Source organism: Saimiri boliviensis, chromosome 3, assembly GCF_048565385.1.
Source record: "Saimiri boliviensis isolate mSaiBol1 chromosome 3, mSaiBol1.pri, whole genome shotgun sequence".
Classification (NCBI taxonomy): Eukaryota; Metazoa; Chordata; class Mammalia; order Primates; family Cebidae; genus Saimiri; species Saimiri boliviensis.
Genome location: NC_133451.1, coordinates 162,034,098 through 162,051,213, shown reverse-complemented (window position 1 = coordinate 162,051,213; position 17,116 = coordinate 162,034,098). Strand labels below are relative to the sequence as shown.

The following is a 17,116-nucleotide window of genomic DNA, read 5'->3' as shown; positions in this document are numbered from 1 at the left end:
TTTAAAATCATCAGTAATTCATTATATCTTAACTCCTCTGATATGAAGGCCACTGTCTCTATTTTTTTATGAATTACCTAATTTAAAATTTAAAATGTTATTTTAAATTTTTTTTACATCAGTAATTTTAATAAAAATATGCTTCTGAGAGAAAGTAACTAAGTTCACTGGTCTACAGTCCTTTAAATAAAGCAGTGTGGTTCTTAGCTGAGGGTTAAGTACTGCAACTGTCAGAGCACCTTGTCTTCCACACAGTTGAGTGACTCTCTGTTTTGACACAAAGATAAGCCTTGCTCTTGTTCCCTTTTGGGAGGGATATATCTACTGAGATGAGAGGCCAAACTCTTGTTTTTCATGAGATTTTTTTACTTTGAGGTTCATTTTCTTCTTGTCAGGATCATGTGCAACAGCATCCCTAGTGAGACTGTTTCATTGCAAATGTTCTGCTACAGCCAGCATGTTCACAGCAAAAATGTCGCCTTTCCTCATGAAAGAAAAGGATATGGCTTTGGAGATTAAACATAGTTGTGTAAGTTCTTCCACAGCCTTCTCTTGGACAGCAACATACATCCCTTATGGCGGCATGAGTTTTCATGTGTTGCTTAAGGTAATCTTTGTGTTTAAATATTTTCCAGCATATTTCACATAGTATTTCTTCTTTATGGGTTTCTCTAGTATGTTTCAGAAATTCTGTCCATGTTTTTGCCACAAAGAAATACCCTTTTTGATATGCATACCCCTCGTGGGCCTTGTCATGTCATTTCAGCTTGCTGGGTGATGCAAAGTATTTCCCAGATCCTTTCTGGGTACACTTGAATAGAGGTCTCATTGGTATGCTGGCACTGATGGATTTTCAGCTGCTGATGTTTCTTACAGGTTCTTACAACCTTCAAAATTGCATACATGTTGTTTTTGTTGATTTTCCTGTTTGCATTCAAAATGTTTCAAGTTTGATTTCTGTTGAAGTTTTGATCACAGCCATTAGCTGTACAAACAAAGTCTATATGGGCACAAGAAGTATTTTCATACCAGCAGACTGCATAATAATCACATTAAGTTAAGTGGGGTATCCATCACTTCAACTATTTATTATTTCTTTGTACTATGAATATTCCAATTATACTTTTATTTTTAAATGTACAATAAATCACCATTGACTATAGTCACCTTGTTGTGTGATTAAATGCTAGATCTTATACATTTTATCTGACTATATTTTGTTCTCATTAACCATTCCCATTTCTCCCTCCCCTCCAAACTACCTGTCCTAGCATCTGTTCAACTAGTATTCTACTCTCTATCTCCATGAGTTCCATTGTTTTAATTCTCAGCAAACGTAAAAGAGTGGAAACATACAAAGTTTGCCTTTCTGTGCCTGGCTTGTTTCACTTAACATAATAAACTCTTGTTTCATTCATGCTATTGCAAAAGTCAGAATCTCATTCTTTTTAGAGTTGAATAGTACTCTATTGTGTATGTCTACCACATTTTCTTTATCCATTCCTCTGTTGAACACTTACCCTGCTTCCAAATTTTGGCTACTGTGAATAGTGCTGCAATAAACATGGAATTTCAGATACCTCTTCAACATACTGATTGCATTTCTTTTGGGTATATGTATGGAATCCATGAGCCCCACACATTGGGTGCCAGAATGTAGGGAGTCCATGAGCCCCACACTGGGTACCAGAATGTTGGGAGCCAGCCCTACCTCACTTGTGGGTACCCTGAGTTCAGTAGCAACAAAGGAATGAGAAAAAGACAGATTAAGCGAGACAGTGGGATCAGGGGACCATCACTTTTTTACTCTGGAGGAGTACAGTGAAGGCCCCAAGCTCTGATCATCCACACTATTTATTGATTACAATCACTTTGATCTACAGGGTACGGGTGGAGTGATGACGGAGTGAATCAGTGAGCCAGAAGTGAATCAGTGAGCTGGAACTGGTGTGTCATCCTAAGGATTGATAACAGTGGTGGTTTGGGAGTTTCACAAAACAAGAACATGTGGTTATCTTTAACTTATTATCTATGTGCAGCTGATGGAACGCGGGCCTTACAAGGAGCCTACAAGTCTGGCTACATCATAGTGCTACGAAGGGGTTTTATGTCCTTAAGCACAATGTTTATGGTAACAGAGCCGAGGTCACCCTGCACCAGAACATGAGGCATGGAGAGGCCTTCCTCCTCAGAGGCCTCCTGCGGCCTTCTGCAGTTTGTTGCTCCTTGTTTATGTGTTACTCATAACCAATGTATGTAGGCACTCTGTAAGTCCTTTCTCCTCTGCTGTTTTTCCCAACAAGTATACACCTAAAACTGGGATTGCTGGATCATGTGATAGTTCTATTTTTAGTTTTCTGTGGAATCTCCCTACTGTTCTCATAGTGGCTGTACTAATACACATTCCTACCAACAGTGTATGAGAGTTTCCTTTTCTCCACATCCTCACCAGCATTTGTTATTACCTGTTTTTAAAGAAAACCCATTTTAACTAAGATGATATCTCACTGTAATTTCAATTTGCATTTCTCTGAATATCAATCATGTTGAGCCTTTTTTCACATAACGATTTTCCATTTGTATTCTTCTTTTGACAAATGTCTATTCAGATCTTTTGACCATTTTTAAATCAGATTATTTGATTTTTCCTGTTGAATTGTTTGAGCTGCTCATATATTTTGAATATTAGTCTCCTGTCAAATAAATAGTTTGCAAACATTTTCTCCCATTTTGTGGGTTGTTAATTCACATTGTTGATTGCTTCCTTTGCTGTGCATTACGTTTCTAACTTAATGTGATCCTATTTTTCCATTGTTTGATTGCCTGTGCTAATGGGGTATTACTCAAGAAATCTTTCCTCAGTCGAATGTCTTGGAGAGCTTCCCCAGTGTTTTCTTTTAGAAGTTTCACAGTTTGAGGTCTTAGATTTAAGTCTGCAATGCATTTTCATTTAATGTTTTAAAATGGTGAAAGATAGTGGTCTAGTTTCATTCTTCTCCATATGGATATCCAGTTTACCCAGCACTTTTTGTTGAAAAGATTGTCCGCTCTTCGATGTATATTTTTGGCAACTTTATAAAAAATGAGTTCACTGTAGATAGAAGAATTTGTTTCTGGGTTCTTTATTCTGTTCCATTGGTCTATGTGTCTGTTTTCATACTAGTACCATGCTATTTTGCTTGTTATAGCCCTGTAATATTCCTTGAAGTCAGGTCATGTGATTCCTCCAGGCTTGTTCCTTTTCCTCAGAACAGTTTTAGTTATTTTGAGACTTTGGTGGTTCCATAGAAATTTTAAAATTATTTTTTCTATTTCTGTGAAGAACATCATTGGTCTTTTGGTAGGGATTGCATTGAATCTGTAGATTGAGTACTGTGGATAATTTAACAAAATATGGATACTTCCAATCATAGAACATGACATTTTTTTTTGGTCTGTGTCATCTTCAAGTTCTTTCAGCAATGTTTTATAGAGTTTTCATGATACAGATCTTTCACTTCTTTGATCAAATTTATTTCTGGGTATTTTATTTTGTTTGTAACTATTGTAAATCAGATTTCTTTCATGATTTCTTTTACAGATTGTTCACTGTTGGCGTTTTGAACTGCCATTAATTTTTACATATAGATTTTGTGTCAAAATCAATACAGTATTGTATTTGCATCAGCATTTGTTCATCAGTTCTAATAGTTTTGTGTGTGTGTGTGTGAAGTCCTTAGGATTTTCCAAATATAAAATCATACCATCAGCAAACATGAAAAATTTGACTTCTTCCTTTCCAATTTGGATGCCCTGTATGTATTTTTCTTTTCTGATTGCTCTTGCTAGGACTTCCTGAACGATGTTGAATAATAGTGGTGAAAGTGGTCATACTTATAATCTTCCACATCTTAAAGAATATTTCATTTTCACTGTTCAGTATGATACTAGCTGTGGGACTGTTCTGTTATAGCTTTTATTGTGTTGAGGTATGTTCCTTCTATGCCCCATTTTTGGGGGTTTTTATCATGAAGGGATGTTGCATTTATTAAATGTGTTTTCAGTATCAATTGAAATGATCATATGTTTTTTTCCTCCATTCTGTTGATTATGAAGTACTATGTTGATTGATTTGCTTATGTTTAACCATTCTCGCATCCCTTTGATAAATTGCACTTGGTCACAATGGATGATATTTTATGTATACTCTTGAATTCAGTTTGCTAGTATTTTGTTGAGCATTTCTGCATCAAAGTGCATCAGAGATATTGGCCTGTTGCTTTCTTTTTTTGATGTGTCTGTCTGGTTTTGCTATTAGAATAGTACTGGCCTTGTAGAATGCCTTTGGAAGTATTCCCTCCTCCTCTGTTTTTTGTGGAATCATTTGAATAAGATTGGTATTAGTTCTTTAAATGTTTGGTAAAAGCCAGCCGTAAAGCCATTAGGTCTGAACTTTTCTCTACTACAAGACATTTTAATCATAGCTTTCTTCTTGTTACTTGTTATTGGTCTATTCTGCTTTTGGATTCCTCTATAGCTGAGTCTTATTAGGTTGTATGTGTCTAGGAATTCATCAATTTCTTCTAGGTTTTCCAATGTATTGGCATATAATTGTTGCTAATAGTCTTTAATGATCCATTGAATTTCTTCAGTTCAGCTGTAATGTCTCCTTTTTTATCTCTGATTTTATTCATTTGGATCCTCTTGTATACTTTTAAAATTTTAACCAATCAGCTGCATTTACTGAATGGATCCTCTTTTTTTTATAGTCTGGCTAAAGATTTGCCAACTTTTTTTTCTTCTTGAAAAATCAGCTTTCATCTCATTGATCTTTTGTATTTTTTTGGTTTGTTTTCAGTTCCACTTATTTCTCTTCTAATCTTCTTTATTTCTTTTCTTCTAATAATTTTGGGTTTTGTTTGCTCTTGCTTCACTAGGAACTCCGGTTCTGACTGCTGGGATAGATCATTTCTCCCCTAGGCTAGGGCTGATCTAAGTGCTCCCTCTGTTGCTGGCAGCAAAATTCTGCCCTACATGCTTTCCACTGTGACAGGGCAGCACTTAATTCCAATCTGGAGTCCCATATTCATTGCACTGTCCCTCCCCCAAACACACAGATTCTCTCTCCATTCACCACATGGAATTGCCAGGGGATAGAGGAGAGGCCATATAGGCAATTCAAGGCTGTCCTTCATATCCTGTTCAGTACCTCTTTCCTTAAAATGGTATTAAAACCAGATGCTGTGATCACTCATTTGATTTTTGGTTCTTGTAAAGATGACATTTTGTGTAGGCAGTTGTTTAATTTGGTGTTTTATTGGTGGAATGATCACCAGAGGGTTTGATTCAGCCATCTTGCTCTGCCTCCATAGATCTGGATTACTTATTTTTGATTTTTTATGCTTCCATTAGCCATGGGCATTTTTTTTTTTTCCCTAAACTTAATTCTCCTACCATCAAAAGGTTGTTGTGTGTTTTTAGCACAGCTTCCTGCCAAAGGTATCTTCCAGGTATTATACACTGAACTTTTCTCCCTGCCTTTTTCTGTACTGGCCAGTCAACAATTCATTTCCTACCAAAGCTATATTTTATATTAGTATGCAAGAACTTGAATAAACATTTTCTATTGTATTATAATCTATTAATTCCCAAGTTCATAACTCTATTTTAAAATGTATTTTATTTTTTCAATATATCATGGTTCTTATAATTTCCAAAAAGATATCCAGTATCCAACTAAAACGTGTCAGTTAGAAAGAGATTTATGAATTATCAAGATAATACTCATTAATGCAAGAAAACTAAAAGCCCTAAGCCACATTTTTTTCTGATATTTTTCTCTTAATGGAGAGGATTCTGAATTAATTTAGATTTAGGTTTTACAACAAATATTTTGCTTTAAAGTTTTTGTTCTTTTTTTTTCTTAAGTAAATATTTAAATTTAAATATTTCAAAAAATATTAATTTGCGTTCCTCAAATATAAGGGTTTTGTCCATAAAGTAAAAAGTTTTGCCAACCATTTCTTATTCTAAATACAAAATGATGCAGCAGATATTGTCATTTGCTTCTTTAATTTAAATAAAATGAAATAAAATTTTTATCGCATATGTGTGTATTAATTTGAGTTTCTCTCCTACCCCATCTGAAGTCTACCTTAAACACATTACTGAATGAACTGGACTCATTTTTACCGTATTTTAAATATAATTCAAATTGATTCATTCAGCATCATTTAAAGGATTCAATAGAAAAGAAATATTTGATTAAAATGAAATGCCAGACCACCTCCACAAAGCTTTCCAACAATCCAAATTTTAAAAAATATCTCATAATGGAGTGTTCCTATACAGTGGAATTATCCTTTTACCCTTACACTTTCTGAAGTTACAGCATTTGTGTATCACTTGTGTTTAAAGCCACAAAAGAGTAGGTTTAGGTATTGAAACATGATATGTAGTATATATGGTTTCTAAAAGAGGTCAATATATTAAATATATGACAGAAAAAAAGAAGTGTACAAGCTGGGTTCTCTTAGTAGGATTAAGGAGAAATACACCTAGTGTGTATTTTCCAGTCTTACTACATTTTGGAGTTTTTATTTCCTCCATTATATCATGATCCTAGATAGGTATCTAAACATAAGGAAGGCAGACTATTTTCACAGCTGCTCTTACAAAGTCATACCTATGCACTGTAGACCACACAGGGGGAACACAGTTGCTCAACTATTAAAGAATCACTAAAAGATGGTTTATTTAAACCGATTTAATTGCAGCACTATGCGATAATTTCTGTGTACATATGTACTTCAATGGATTATATATCAGTAAATGAAATTTATTTTGAAGAATCGTGTTTCAGAATTACATGAAAGAAACAGTATATAGTAACTTTATAAAATAATTAAAATCTCATGTCCCAGAAAATAAAAATGTGATTTATTTTACAAATTGTATCTGAGCATATGCCCACGCCATCTTAAACACATTTGAAGACAAGAAAAAAATAAGTACAAGTAAAGGCAGCACTGTCGTCAAAAAAGATTATGTTCTTCTTGCCAAAGTAATTTCTCAATACACTCCAGTAAATCCTACAACTTCCTATGCATTATTTAGCTGAGATTATCACAATATACATCTGTATCTATCTATATTATATACATGAAACACAAAAATACACACTTCTCTCATAGCCAAAATCTGTCATTTATCAACAGAAAAAATGAGATGAAAGAAAAGAAAAGCAACATAATTATTGAAGCTAGTATTCTCAAACTATGATCATCTCTTAAGTCAATGTCCACCCCTGTAATCAATTACATCTTCAGTCATAAATAACCTTTGAACCAGCATCCTCCATCTTCAGGAAAAGAAGATAGTTAAAGTTGCAATGTATCATGTTCTATCATTTTTTAAGCTTTTAAGTTGAGAATATAAAAATGAAGATTTGATATTTCCGTATGTTGTTTGCTTTCTTGAAGCCTCTCTTTAAAATGACTTTTAAGAAAAAAAAAGAGATTAATTGATTGGTAGCTCTGAAATATAAAAACACAAAAACACTTTTTCCTCTAACAATTTTATTGAGTGTTAAGACTGATTTACTTAATTTCATATATAATTGAGGCCAAACCACTAAAAAGAAAAATATCAAGTCACTTATTAATGCCAGATTGCTTCGAATAATCCTCAAAGATGATTTGGACTAGAAATCAGCCAGGCCCTGTTGCTTTTTAATTAAGTGCCACATTAAAGCTCCTAGAACCCAGTTAACTATAATTATATAAACTTTCTTCCAGAATCTAACTTCCTTTTATGAATCTATTTCTTCCTTTCATGCAGTTTATTTTTAACCTATGTACTTTTAAGACGCCTGATACTAATGATGTTTATTTTTAATAAAATAATGACTATATGCTATATTCTTACCCTTTTAAAAGTGTTTTAAATATGATAATTTTAAATTTGCAGAACTAAATTATGAAATTTATAAAATTAAAGATATACACTTAAAGATGAGAAAATGGATTCACAGTGAGCTTAGGGTCCTTCTCAAAATTATGCGGCTGGTAAACTGAAAAAGTAATAACCTTAGCCCAAGTAGAGTGGCCTCTGAGTCTCTCCTCATAAACAAAATGTTAATACTTCCTTTCTGCTTAGTGTCCAGTCTTCCTTTTAAAACCCTAAAAGAAGATAATGCTAACTATGATCAACAAAATAAAGCTGTTTGATTCATATATATTTATCCTGAACATCAAAGGGATTCTGAATGGTCATAGATTTTTATAAAAAATAAAATGTTCTGGTTTTTGTCTCAAAATAAATATAAAAGATTAGGCTAACCAAGTGTGGAGCAATGTTAAGCCTCTACTTGAATTTAGAGGTTTTTTGCAAAAATATTTTTAGCAAAACAAAAAATGATAAATATAAAATAGAGAAAAATAAAGGTAAAAAGATAAATATTTCCCTAAAACAGGTTTATGAGACACTATTAATATCTTTCAGACCTGAAAACTATGCAGTGATAATATTTAAGATGGCACATGTAGTGAGCATGACATTTAATAGTTTTCTGACTTCATTCACACACTGTCAGTTAAGCTTCATAGTTTCATAATGTGGGAGGATCAGGATAAGCTTTCTTACATAGGTAAAAAAATAAATATAGAAAGTGTAATTTGTCCATGGTCTGATAGTAACTTGGTAATATATTTTAGATCTTTTGTCATGATTTTCTTTTCAAATTAAAAGTACTTAAAAATAGAATCCCATGCACTTTCAGAAAATGCATGAATAACCGAACACAAATTGGGAAAAAAATAAATAAAAATAAGTAGAGCTTCAGTCACAAACATCATTTCAATTTTAATTCCAACAAAATTTTTTGGATGCTTGTACTTCAGAAATACACATTTTCTTAGCTAACTTTCATCAGTATGTAATTTTAACTTTATCTCTAGCATTCTCATTCATCTTTGTCTAACATAATTGGTTATTCCAACAAAACTCAATTTTATACAAAAACTTCTATCTTTAGAGTTGGAAGCATCAGAATATTGGTTGGCCCGAATGAAAATATCTGCATTATTGAATTTTTCACTTTCTTCTTGGATGTTTTAATGTCATATAGACATAATTGTATTCCAGAGACATGGCAATATTTTTCTTTTAAATAATTGACTTTTTTGGAGGTCAGTTCTTCAATTCTTGAAAGATAATTTTTTAGTTTATTTTTTTTCCTTTTTGGCTAAATTGAAGGGACGGTTGTATTTTCACTAAGTCAAGTCAGATTTTAATTGCAATAAACTTATTTTTATTTATTTTGGATAGTTCAATATAACTCGTGGGTGTCATGCAAATAAAATTTTGCAAAATTAGCACTTATTTTTTGAGTCATTGAGATAAAATTTACCTACAAAGAAAAGCAGGAATTGTAAATGTATATTCTGATAAATTTTGACAAATATATATATTCAAGTAACGGCTTAAGATAGATAACATTTCTATCACACCAGAAAATTCCCTTCCCTCATTTTCAATCTCTGCTTCCCACCATTAACTCAGTTCTATCACTATTGATTTCTAACATCATATATGATTATTGAATTTATAACTGATCCTTTTAAAATTAATATTTGTGTGAAGTATGAAGGAGTGAAGTAGTATTTTTTTCCCTATTAAGTTTTTTTTTTTTTTAAAGGACCATATGTAAAAAAGACTTTTCTTTCTCTTCTGAATTGACCTGGTGCCTAAGCCAAAAATGTTTATATTTATAAAATGCCTATTTCATATTTTTGATCTATTTTTCTACTATTATGCCAAAAATACAGTCTCATCATTACTATAGCTTTATAATAACTCCTCAACTCAGGCAATATATTCCTCCAATGTTGATATTTTATTTTATAAATACTCAAATGATTATTGGTACTATACTTTGGCACATATATTGTAGAACATGCTTGAGAATATTTACTGAAAAACCTGTTGAATAGAGTTTTAGTTTTGAAAATGAGAAGAGTTCTGTAGATGAATGGTGGTGATGGTTGTACAACAATATAAAAATATTTAATGCTATTGAACTGTACACTTGAAACATGGCACATCTTAAGTTTTATGCATTTTGCCATGATTTGAAATATTGCTAAATGAATGAACGATGGCTAAACAAAATGTAGTCCATCCATCCAATGGAATGTTTTCCCACCATAAAAAGGAATGAAGTGCTGATATATGCTACAACATTCATAAGTCTTCACAAAAATTATGCTAAGTGAAAGACACAAAAGGACATACACTGCATAGTTCCTTTTATATAAAATGTTCAGAATAGGCAAATCTGTAGAGACAAAGCAGATCTGTGGTTGCCACAGACTGGGAGGAGGAAGGAACTTGGAGTGACTGCCAACAGGTATGGGATGTTTTTGAGGGGTTATGAAAATGTTTTGGAATTATATGCTGGTGATAGTTGCACTACTTTCTGAATATATGATAAAACACTGAATTATACACTTTAAAATTGGAAATTTTATGTTATGTAAAATTTCTTGTTATATGATTTAGTTTTCATTTGTAAAATAAATGAACAAATGAAAGAAAACATTTACTTTGAATTGATTTGAATCTTTACATCAATATGGGAATTAACGTTTCATTCATTTTCCGTGTACGAGTTTTGCATATACCTTCTAAATCATACCTAATAATTTCATTTTGATGTACTTTAAAAATGGCATTTAAAAATTATTTTCATTTTTTCTTTAATTGAATACAAAAATAAAATTTGATTATTGTTTATTTACCTTTTCTCCTATGAGCTTGCTAAGTTTGCTTACTAATTCTAATATATCTGGTGAACAAGGGAGAGTGAGAGATTCCTTAGAATATTTTTGCGCAACAGTGTATAGTCTGTGTGTAAAAAGTTTTTTAACTTTTCTTTTCACTCTTTGTCATTATTTTACTTTTTGTCTTATTAACTAGGATATAACTTTGAATACAATGTTGAATAAAATGTCAAGAGCAGACATTCTTCAGAGAAAGAATTCAGTGTTTCACTTATAATTTTGCTATTGATATTTCATAAATATAATTTGACATTAATTAAATGACCTACTATTTCCAGTTACCTGAGAGTGTTTAGAAAAAATGTGTGTTGAATGTTATCAAATGTTTTGTCTGCATATATTGAGATGATATTATTTTTTCTCATTTGCGTATACATTTATATTTATTCATATTCAAATAAAAATCTAGCCCTGCCTTTCTGAAATAAACTCAAACTGGTTTTGATGAAAATGCCAAAATTTTATGAAGGCTATTTGTTTTGATATTTAGAAAGGATGTTAATTTGCATTTTTTTTTTTTTTTTTTTTTTTTTTTGAGACGGAGTCTCACTCTATCACCAGGCTGGAGTGCAATGGTGCGATCTCAGCTACTGCAACCTCCACCTCCCAGTTTCAAGCAATTCTCCTGCCTCAGCCTCTCGAGTAGCTGGGACTACAGGTGTGCACCACTACATCCAGTTAATTTTCATATTTTTAGTAGAGATGGGTTTTCACCATGTTGGCCAGGATGGTTTCGATCTGTTGACCTCATAATCCGCCTACCTCAACCTCCCAAAGTGCTGGGATTGCAGGTGTGAGCCACCGTGCCTGGCCAATTTGTCATTTTTATGACATATCTAAATTCATGTTTATCATTTTATCTCTTGGTCATATAAACACATATCTATATATGTTTCTATATAGAAATATGTGTATATATGTGTTTTGTTTTATTGTTTTTGTTATTGTTGGATTATCAATTTCAATGAGTTCAATAGTTTGATTTTATAGTTAAAACTAGAGCAGGTTCTTTTCTTAACACATGAATTAGAGTCTGGTAAAACACAAACCATCTATGAAGCTATCTCCTTCCTTTCCAAGATTTATTGTGAAAGATTATGGTGTGGAATCCTAGACAAAGAAGCAAATTCTTGTCTGGTTTGAATCTTATCAACAGTGGGGAAGAAAAGTGTGAATTAATCAAGTCACAATGGCTTGCACTTCCCCAGATATCTTTGAAACAACCTTTATTCTTCACTGTCAGAAGAGGAGCAAACGCTCTGTCTGTAGGTCTTAGCAAGTGCATCAGTAATACCTGAATCAGAATGTGTCTCTTATGATGATCTGGGATGCTCCAGAAAGAGCCCAAAACCTCCCTTGGCTTTTTTTAGGGAAAGATGGCATTTTGGAATGTGGAACCTGGTCCCAAAGATAGCGGTCAAGAATTTAGGTCTTTCTTTTGTGAGCTGAATAGGGAGGGGTGTGGCCTGATAGCCATGGTTTCTGCCACAGAGTCTCACAGACTGAAACAATTGGAGGGCCTTGTATCTGGGCGTAGACGGCTTGGGAATAGCCTAAATGGTGGGCCTATTGCTAGGGCCAGATGCTGTAAAGAGACCTGCTAGGTCAGGATAGTGGGAGCTGGGTGGGCCCCATGGCAAACTGTTGGGCTTAAAACCCCGGCCACCCTTCTTCACCTGAGTTAACTCTGTGGTGCAGCAGAGGTGCCTCCGCCCAACCCTGGAGGGTTGTTGCAGTGGCCTGAGAGCTGCCACTAGATCCCAACCAAGGCCAGTGTTTGACCTGCCATGGAGAGCCTGGATGCCAGCTTGCCTGGTCGAGACTGACCCAGGTTTTCTTCCTTTGGCTGGCTTGGCAGGAGATTACAGGACAGGACCCTGAGAACCCTATGCCCTGCACATCACCAGGGATGCACCAGTACTTCCTCCATCAACAAAGGCCAAGTAACGCAGGCAGGGCCGGCTTGGCAATGTGAAGCTAATCTGCTTGTGCCATTGCTGGGTGCCCCATCCTACTCCCCTGAGATCATGGTGCAGCAAGGCTTTCTCTGCTCTACTCCAGGCAGAAATCCAGGCATTTAGAGTGCCTCCTTGCCTGGACCAGTAGCATATGATGCCCCACCCTTCACAGATACATTGTGGTACAGAGGGACTTTCTCCACTCCATGACCAAGTAGATCTCTGAACATTTAGTGTCCACTCATCTAGTAGTAGGCTGAGCCATTCCACCCTTCCTGTGCAGGGATCCTGGTGCAGGTGGGGCTTTTCTGCTATATACCCAGGCAGATCTCCAAGCTTTCAGAACACCAGCTTGCCTGATCCAGCAGTGTGAGTCACCCTACTCTTTCTGTACAGAAATGTTGATGCAAGGGGTCCACCCAGCTCCAGGCTCAGGCAGATATCCAGGCATTAGAAACACCCACAAACCTGGAGCAGGAGCCTGACCTTCTCTACCCTTCTTAAGCAGAGATCCTGCTGCAAAGAGGCCCTCTTTGCTTCAGGCCCAGGTAGATCACCAGGTATTAGAACCACCCATTCATTTGGTTCGGAAGCCTGAGCTGCCCCATCATTCCCGGACATAGATTACGGTGCAGCGAGGCCTTCACTCAATGCCCAGGTAGATCTCCAGGCATTTGGAGCACCAGTTCATATGAGGAGCCTGAGTTACCTGACCCTTTCTGTGCAGAAATCTTGCTGCAGCGTGGCCCTCCCCACTTTAAGCCCAGACAGATCTCCAGGCATATGGAACACACATTCCCTTGGATTAGGGTTTGGGGCCCCTTATCCCTGTGCAGAGAACATGGGGCTAGGAAGATTTCCCAGCTCCACAAGTGGGCACATTACTGAGCACATGGCAGCAGCCCATTGGAATCTTTTCAAGTAATGCTGCGTGTTTCTGCCATTGGACCCTGTAAGTGGACCTGCCTGGTCTGCCCCTACCCTTTATGATGTTCCCCCAACGACTTGGGGTTGAGCAGAGAACTCAGACCACTGCGCACTCCACGAATTAGTCTATTTTCTTAAGCAACAGAAATCTTCTGCCACTAAATAAGGATCAAGTATATACGCAGCACATTGGCAACAGGGAGTTCTTACCCATAAGTGCCATCTACTGGCTTGTAGGTCAAACTGCACAGCCCAATATAAAACTTGCCAAATGAAATGCATAGAGCTATAGAAGCAAAGACAAAAGACCTTACGTAGTGTTCTGTACAGTCATTCCCCCAGGGAGTAGAGGAAGAAAAAGGAAAATCATAATTATCATTTTATTGAGTATGAAAGAAAAAGAAAAAAATCCTAGCCTCATGGAAATAATTACAGTAATATGAAAAATTCCAGCATCTCCAAATAAGAAGGAACCAGTACAAGAATTGTGGCACCATGAAAAAAATCTCAATGTAGTGACACTACCAAAAAATTATACTAGCTCTCTAGCAATGCTGTCTAACCAAAATGGAAACTCAAAAATGACAGCTGATGATTTCAAACCATGGATTGCAAATAACCTCGATAATATCCAAGACAAAGTTAAAAATCAAAACAAAGAAACTTTCAAAGCAGTCCAGGAAATGATGGAAGAATTAAACATGAAAATACAACAATCAGAGCTTCAGGAATAAAACACTAACAAATACAATTAAAGCTTTATCAATAGAGTGGACGAAGCAGAAGAAAGAATTGCAGAGCTTGAGGTCCAGCCTTTCCAAATAAATGAGTCAGACAAAAATTTAAAAAAAAAAAAGAAATTTTTGAAAATCAACAAAGTCTTCAAGAAATACAGGATTATGTAAAGCCATTAAAACTATAAATTATTGGCATTACTGAGAAATGCCAAAAAGAAAAGTAAACAACCTGAAAAACATATTTGGGAGAATAATTCAAGAAAATTTCTCAAATGTTGCTAGAGATTAAGATACAAGAAATCCAGAGAACAATTGCAAGATGTTATTTTAAAAACTAATATCACCAAAGCATATAGTCACCAGACTATTCAAACTCACTGCTAAAGAAAAAAAATCTTAGGCAACTAGAGAAAAAGGTTAGATCACATTTAAAGGGAAACTTATCAGGCTAACAGAAGACTTCTCAACAGAAATCTTACGAGCCAGAGGAGATTAAGGGCCTATTTTTAGCATTCTTAAAGAAAATAAGTTTCACCCAAGTATTTCTTATTCCACTAAACTAAGCTTCATAAGCAGTGAAGAAATAGCAGTTTTTACAGATATGAAAGCACTAAGGGAATTTATTACCACTAGACCAGCCTTAAAAGAGATCCTTAAGGGAGTTCCAAACATGGGGAAAAAATAAACAATACCTGTTAAAACAAAAAAAAAAATTACTATAGTTGCATAATTTGCAGATCCTATAAAGCAACCAGGCAACAGAAACTACAAAGCAATGAGCAAATAACTTCATGATAGAATCTAAACCTCATAAATAAAGATTAATCTTAAATATAAATGGTCTAAATGTCCCACTCAAAAGGCACAGAATAAGAAGATAGATTAAAAAATAAAATCCATTCTTCAGCTCTCATCAAAAATCCATCTCATACATAATGATGCCCATAGACTCAAAGTAAAATAAAGAGATCTACCATGCAAATGGAAAACAAAGAAGAACAGGGGTTACTATTCTCATATCAGATAAAATAAACTTTAAAGCAACAATAGTAAAGAAGGACAAAGAAGGAGATTACATAATGATGAAGGGTTAAATTCAACAAGAAGACATAACTCTCCTAAATATATATACAGCCAACATTAGAACACCCAGGTTAATCAAAAGAAAGTGTTTCTAGGCCTACCAAAAGACTTAGCCACATACTACTGGCGGGGAACTTCAACATCCCAGTGACAGATGCATGAGACAGATCACTGAGGGAAAAAATCAACAAAGAAATTCTGGACTTAAACATGACACTTGACCAATTGGATCTAATAGACATCTACAGAATACTCCATCCATCAACTTCAGAATTTACATTCTAGGTTCTCTGTTATGAAAGCCTTTGTCTCTATTATGAAAGCTTTTGTGCACATGGAAGCTTTTGTCATTGTGCACATGGAACACACTGCAAAACCAATCACATGCTCAGCCATAAAGCAAGTCTAAATAAATTTTAAAAAAACAAAGTTGTACTAACCGTATTTTTGAACAACAGTGGAATAAAAACAGAAATGAATACCAAAGAGATCTTTCAATTCACATGATTACATAGAAATTACATAACTTGCTCCTGAATGACTTTTGGGTAAAAAGCAAAATTAAGACAGAAATAAAAAACTATTCTTGAAATAAGTGAAAACGGAGACACAACATACCAAAATCTTTGGGATGCAGCAAACGCAGTGTCAAAAGGAAATTTTATAGTACTAAATGCCTACATTAAGACAATTAGATCGCAGGTTAATTATCCAACCTCACACCTAGAGAAACTAGTAAAACAAGAACACCACACAAAAGCTAGCAGAAGAAAATAACTAATATCAGAGCAGAACTGAACAAAACTGAGACACCCAAATACATACAAAAGATCAACAAAATCAAAAGTTGGCTTTTTGAAATGATAAAAGGTTGATAGACTGATAGCTAGATTAACAATGAAGCAAAAAAAGAGAGAAGATCCAAATAAGTACATCAGAAATGACAAAGGTGACATTACAGCAAATCCAACAGAAATACAAAAGATAATCAGAGAATATTATGAACACCTCTACACACAAATGAGAAAAATCTAGAGAAAATGGATAAATTCCTGGAAACACACAAGTTCCCCAGTTAAATCAGAAATAAGTTGAAACACTGAACAAACAAATATCAAATTTCAATATTGTATAATTAATTAAAAACAAATGAACCAAAGATTAAAATGAAAATTATACAACAGCTGGATTTATAGCCAAATTATACCAGACATGCAAAGAGCTGATTCAGTTTTACTGAAACCATTTACTAAAATTCAAGGAAGGGGTACTCCTTCTTCACTTATTCTACAAAGCCAATATTATCTCCTGATTCCAAAGCCTACCAAAAACACAGTGAAAAAATAAAACTATAAATAAATATTCCACAGGCACATAGACATAAAAATCCTCAACAAAATACTAGCAAACTGAATTCAATAGCATATCAAAAAGTTAATTTCCCATAATCAAGTTGGCTACATTCTTGGGATGTAAGGTTAGTTTAACACATGCAAATCAATAAATATGATTCACAACATAAACAATTAAAAATAAAACTCATATGATCATCTCAGTAGATGTTGAAAAAGCTTTCAGTAAAACCCAACTT

General features: G+C 34.5%; 1 pseudogene; it reads right to left on the bottom strand.

Moving 5' to 3' along the window:
• Positions 1–230: 230 nt before the first annotated feature.
• Positions 231–17,116, bottom strand: part of LOC120367749 (transcription factor IIIA pseudogene) — a 64,936-nt pseudogene continuing 48,050 nt past the window's right edge.